The sequence below is a fragment of the Furipterus horrens genome, unplaced genomic scaffold, assembly GCF_987537825.1.
Source record: "Furipterus horrens unplaced genomic scaffold, mFurHor1.1.pri manual_scaffold_13, whole genome shotgun sequence".
Classification (NCBI taxonomy): domain Eukaryota; kingdom Metazoa; phylum Chordata; class Mammalia; order Chiroptera; family Furipteridae; genus Furipterus; species Furipterus horrens.
Window position 1 is genome coordinate 18,609,016 of NW_028327183.1, and position 6,326 is coordinate 18,615,341.

The window sequence follows — 6,326 nt, forward strand, 5'->3', positions numbered from 1 at the left end:
ACCATGCTGTGCATGTTGTCGTGAAAGGACATGACCACAGCAAGCAGATGTGGTGGACAGCCAATCTTCCGTAGCAAGCTGAAGAGTCCGCTTTGACTGACCAGATCAAACGCCTTCGTGAGGTCGATAAAGGCGAGGTAGAGTGGTTTATGCTGCTCGTGACACTTCTCCTGCAGCTGGCGTAGGGAGAAGATCATGTCCACTGTTGATCGGCCAGCTCTGAAGCCACACTGGGACTCTGGGTAGACGTGGGAAGCAAGGGTCTGCAGGCGGGCAAGAGCGACCCGGGCGAATACTTTGCCAACGACGCTGAGGAGAGAGATGCCCCGGTAGTTGTTGCAGTCGCTGCGGTCTCCTTTGTTCTTGTACATGGTGATAATGTTGGCGTCTCTCATATCCTGGGGGATGTAACTCTCCTTCCAGCAGAGACAGAGTAGATGGTGGAGCGGCTGTAGCAGGACTGGTTTCCCGCTCTTTAGGATTTCTGGAGGGATTCCGTCGCTTCCTGGTGCTTTCCCGCAAGCGAGGCGGTCGATGGCTTTGCCGAGCTCTGCCGCAGTAGGTGGGGTGTCTAGCTCCTCCATGACTGGTAGGTCTGGGATGGCGTTAAGAGCAGTGTCTGTTACGGTGTTCCTCGTCGCGTACAGCTCGAGGTAGTGCTCGGTCCACCGCCGCATTTGCTGTTCCTGGTCAGTGATGACCTCACCTGTCTTGGACTTAAGTGGGGCGATCTTGGAGGGGATTGGGCCTGTTGCCTTCTTGATACCCTCATACATTCCTCGTGCGTTGCCTATATCGGCGGCTTCCTGGATGGTTCTGCACAGGTTTAGCCAATAGGTGTTGGCACAGTGGCGGGCGGTCTTCTGGACTTTGTTCCTGGCAGCCCGTAGAGCTTGAAGTGTACTGGGAGTGGGCGTAACCTTGTATGCCAGTAGGGCCTTCCTCTTAGCCTCGATCACGGGTTCCATTTCTTCCCAGTGAGCCTCGTACCAGTCAGCGTTCTTCCGCTCTTTCTTCCCGTAAGCAATAATGGCGGAGTTGTATATGGCGTCGCGGAGACGTGGCCAATTGGATTCGATAATGTCATCTGCCGCCATTCCCTCGCCGAGTGCATCTTCCATCCTGTTGATGAATTGCTGGGTCTTAACTGGGTTGCTGACACAACTGGTGTTGATGCGTGGGCGACCCTTCATCTTGGAGTGGTGCAACCTCTTCGGCGTTATGCACACCTTGCTTACCACGAGGGCATGGTCCGTGTCGCAGTCTGCACTGTGGTAGCTGCGGGTGAGGAGGGTGCTGCCAATATCCGTTCTTCTGGTGATGACGAGGTCAAGCTGGTGCCAGTGGCGGGAGCGGGGGTGCCTCCATGACATCTGGTGGATCTCTTTGCACTTGAAGAATGTGTTTGTCACGCACAGGCCGTGGTGACACAAAAGCTCAAGCAGTCGCTGACCATTCTCATTGATCTTTCCTCTCCCAAAGTTTCCGAGGCAGGTGGGCCAGGCCATGTGGTCGGCTCCTACTCTTGCGTTGAAGTCTCCAAGGAGATAAAGAGCGTTACTTCTGGGGATCTTGGATAACGCTTCGTCCAGTGCATGGTAGAACTGTTCTTTCTCTTCAGTGGTGGCGCAGAGGGTTGGGGCATACGCGCTAAGAATGCTGACTGGGCCGAAAGTTGTTGACAATCGGAGGGTAAGTAATCTCTCTGTGCCTCCTGTGGGTGGCTCTGGAATTAAGAAGCGTGTTCTTCACAGCGAACCCAACACCGTGCTGTCTTGGTTGGTCCGGAGACTTCCCTTGCCAGTAGAAGGTGTAGTTGGTTTCTCTGATAGTTCCGTTGTCGGCCAACCGGGTCTCCTGTAGAGCCGCAATGTCTCCCGGTCTATATATGTATTATCAAATGTGTAAGAATGCAGGAACATGCCCTGATGACAATAATCTATACTTTGAACCAAAAGGTGCAGTGGTGGAATAGTATGTTTTAGAATCAGTCCAGATATGAGTTTTTCCCAAGCAACTTCACTGAAACCACCTAATGGGATGCATTTTTCTTTGAGAGGGTCTGTATAATCATTTTCTAGACAGTATAGTAATCTGTACTAATGTTTTTATATGGAAAACATAGTGTCTTTGTGGTTTTAAAGACAACTGTGAAATAAAATTGTTTCATCTGCTGGTGAAAAAAAAAATACTGATTCGCTTGAAAATAGCAATGGTGAGCACATTGCATGTGAACAGAAATAACATGCTAGCATTAGTATGAAACTAGTGTTGAGCCTGAAGACTGTCTTTCCTGCAGCAATGTGTCCGTTTGTTTCACGGTGTGAAAGGGTGCTACGAAGGCTGGAGTTCGGAGAGTGAATTTTATTTGTATTGTTGTTATGATACCTGCACCTGGAAAGAAACTATGAAACGTATTATATTTTAGCAATGGTTGCTCAGGCTTTATGGGCTTGCCTCCTCGGTTTACTGATTAATACCATGGCCTGTAACATGGAAGGTTATTCTAGATGGCAGAGATTCTGTGTCTTACCAGAAAGCTCTTGGTGCTTTATGTTGATTGTGTCATGTCCTAGAACAGATTATTTTAAAACACAAGGAACAAAAGCTCCTCACTTATGAACAGGCTGTGTTTATATTTCTCTGCTTATTTTAATTACTTCATAATCCAAGCCTGAATAGGTTTTCTTAAAAACAAAATTAAGATATTAGTTACCTTTTTAGAGAGGATAGCTCAATGGGTTTCAGTGTATTAATTGGTTGTGCAGCTACCACCACTATCTGATTCCACCTAATTCCAGAACATTTTCAAAATGAAACCCCATACCCATTAGCACTCATTCCTCATTGCTCTTTCCCCACCTGCAGCTCCTGGCAACCATTAACCTACTTTCAGTGTCAGAGGATTGGCCTAGTCTGGACATTTCATGTGAATGGAATTATACGATACGTGGTCTTTTGTGTGGGTCTTTTTTGCTTAGCATAAAGTTTTTGAGGTCCATCCATGTTGTAGCATGTGCCAGCGCTTCATTCCATCTTATGGGTGAATAGTCCATTGTGTGGGTGTACCACATTTTGTTTATCCATTCATCAGTTGATGGGTAGTTGGGTTGTTTCCACTTTTTGGCTATTACGGATTATGCTGCTATGAACATTTGTGTGTAAGTTTTTGTGTGGACATATGTCTTCAATACCCTTGGGTCTGTTTATTTTTAAATGTTATCACTTAATTAAATGGGTAGCCAAGGTTTATTTGTCAGGCACTTACGATCATATATTGATTAGGTGTCCAAATCTCTTTTGACAACTCTTTGGATTTTGCCTTCCCAAATAATTTAATAAATATAGGAAAAAAATGAAAGAGAACTTTTAGGATATCTTTTACACCTACAATGATCTCCGAGATTTCCCAGGGGATCCCTGGAAAATCACAGAGATTTGTTTTTGCACCTTATTAAAAAGAGAGATGCTAGGAATAATTAGGTTTGTTTGATGTGTTTCTACTGTAAGATTTGCATGAGAAGGGTTGTCAGATAAGATATGTTCAGCCTTCCTAAGGTTAAGCTTACATGGACGAAATGTTACTGTATTTTAGAAATTCTATGTTTTTTGGGAAGTCCCTGGCAATTTGTCAATCCCCGACTGCCCATATGTTTTTACCCTCCTGGAAACATTCACCTAAAGTCTTGGGAAATAGTTCTGTACTGTATCCTGATAGAGACGTTTATGCCCTCCATACTGATATTATTGGTGAGAGTGATAAGTTCATCACAGCTGTGAAGTCTCTGCCATCTGTTTACTGTGATGCTTGCCTGAAGGCTCAGCTCCGAGGTGCAGGCTGCAGCTTGTGTCTTCAATGAAAAAGTACAGTCTTGGAGCTCATAGCAAATGCCTGTATTAGGTACTTCACGCCATCCATACTTTAAAGGATGGACTCCTTGGTGCAGGCTTCTGAGCCGACACCACTTAAGCGACTCTGAGACTATACCCACGGACCAAGCCAGGATTTCCACGGCTCTTCTTAGTCCAGAGGCAGATGGCTTCATGAAAGAGGACTGCTAATCCAAGTTCCAGAGGAACAAGAGTGAATTAACATAAGACTGCATGAAGGGATGTCCGAATTTCCTTATGGTTATTTGTTTAAACTATTGGTACTGTTGATTTAATGCTCTGCTTTCTGGCTATGTTAGGAGGCCTTTCCTCTTCTTCAGCTCCCTGTAACTCACAACAATTTAGTAGACTCTGCTGTTGTAAATGGAAAGAAAACATTTCAGTTATATTTGGTGTGCAGTGGCATCTCATGGTGGTTTTTACTTGCATTTTTCTAATGGTTAATGATGTTGATCACCTTTTATGTGTTTGCCACTCATATACACTCTCAGTGAAATGTTGGGAGGTACAGTGTTGAAGGATACTTGCACACCATTCATTCCAAGATGGGAAACTTGAGACCCAGAAAGTGGCTGTCTGGCCAAGTTCTCCCAGCAGACTGTGGTCTCTGAATGAAGCCAAGAACAGGTGCAAGGAAGACTGAGCACCCAAAACCAGGCTTCCAGGCAGTTCCCGGGACCTCCATCTCTTCAGCGTCATTGCTGCCCCTGCCATGGGATGAGTGTGTGCAGGCCGACAAGCTCCTGGGCCTGGGCAGACAGAATTGTTCCCTTGGGGTATCTGCTAGGTTTGGAGGACTCACATCTCCAAAGCTGGAGGCAGCATACCAGGTGGCTGTCTTCTCTGACAGCATTTCACAGATTTGGAACCAACTGAGTCCTGTGAGTCCTGAGTCCTGTGAGTCCAGCTGGCCGCAGAGGCAGCAACCATGTAACTGTTATCCCCATAGCTGCCACGTAGGCACGCTATGTGCCAGGTGCTGTGCTACGTGTGTGTGCACCTGGGACTGTCTGAGTCCTCACACAAACACCAAGGAAGACACATTCTTACCCACACTTCATAATGTGGCAGGAACACAGATATTATATGAGCGGGTGGGCAGGCCTACGTTTTTCCTGTGTATTTGCTTCCTGTTGCTGCTGTAGCCACTGGCCACAAACTTGGTGGTGGTCAAAAGAGAGAGAAGTCTCAATCCCTCCACGGGCCCCAGGGCCTACATGGGCTGGTCCTTCTGATCCTTGGGCTTTCGTTATTACATCTCTCTCCCTCTCTAGTGACTTGTAGTTCCTCCGTAGAAGCCTGGCTACCTTTGCCTTTGGTGCCACTGTTCATGTTAATTATTTTCTTCCCTTCCCAGTTTCAACTCACACTTGGTTTAGATTGCCATGGTGCCACCTCTGAGCCTCAAAGCTGTGTCACCACCTAGCTTCAATCCCACACATTTCATCTGACAGCCCTGGATCTCAACCTGAGATTTTGGGTGCTCTCACTGGCCCGGCTTGGACCGGATGTCCACTCTAGGCCCAGATGGCTGTGGGTAGGTGGACAGAGATCGGATGGTGGCTCATGGGGCCGCACCATCCAAGCGGTGAACAGGATGGCTTTTCTCAGGAAGGGGATGGCTTTTCTCAGGAAGGGGTGTGGCTGGGAAAGAAAGGGGGCTTATATCTGATCCATGTATATCCACCCCTCAGCAGTCCATTGCTCCAGACGGGTTCCTGAATATCAGATAGAGGGACATCGCCAAAGGTGACTTTGGAGTCAGATCAGGATGAATTTGAGTCCTGGCTCTGCCACTTAGAGGTTGTATTACCTCAAACATTAAGTTCCTTAATGTCTTTGAACTTTAATTTATTCATCTGAAAATAGCATCCATCTCACAGGATTGTTGTGGGATTAAATGAGGAAATGTCAAAATGCAAATTGTACAGTCAATAAATAATATCACACAAAAAAAATCAGTTATCTATTCTAGTATCTCAAAGAGCTCTGTGGTCCTGAAGGCTAAGCTAGTCCTATCCCAGGGGCATCTGGAGTTGTTGTAGGGTAGAGTGCGCTCTGAGGAGGAGAAATTAGGTTTGTGGTGGTCTAGAACTCCTGCTTGGAGGTCCCCCCAACTGATAGAGATCACTTAGTTCCACTGTTGCCACAGCCCATTAGTATCCCTACTGTAAAGAATGCGGATTTGATCTACAGGATTCATAGCGTGCCTCTAGCCCCAGCTGGCCACCAGACTTGGGGCTTGTTATCATCTTCCGTTTTCTTGTCTGTACAGTGGAGACAGTCACAGCACCTCTCTCAACGGATTAAGAGAAACGCCTCAGGTAAGCTGGTTAGCACAATACCAGAGATGCAGAAACAAACATGGAGCAAAGACGTGATTCTGGAGTGAAAGCCCAGAGTCCTGGGGTCCCTCTAGTGGTTATGCCCCAGCT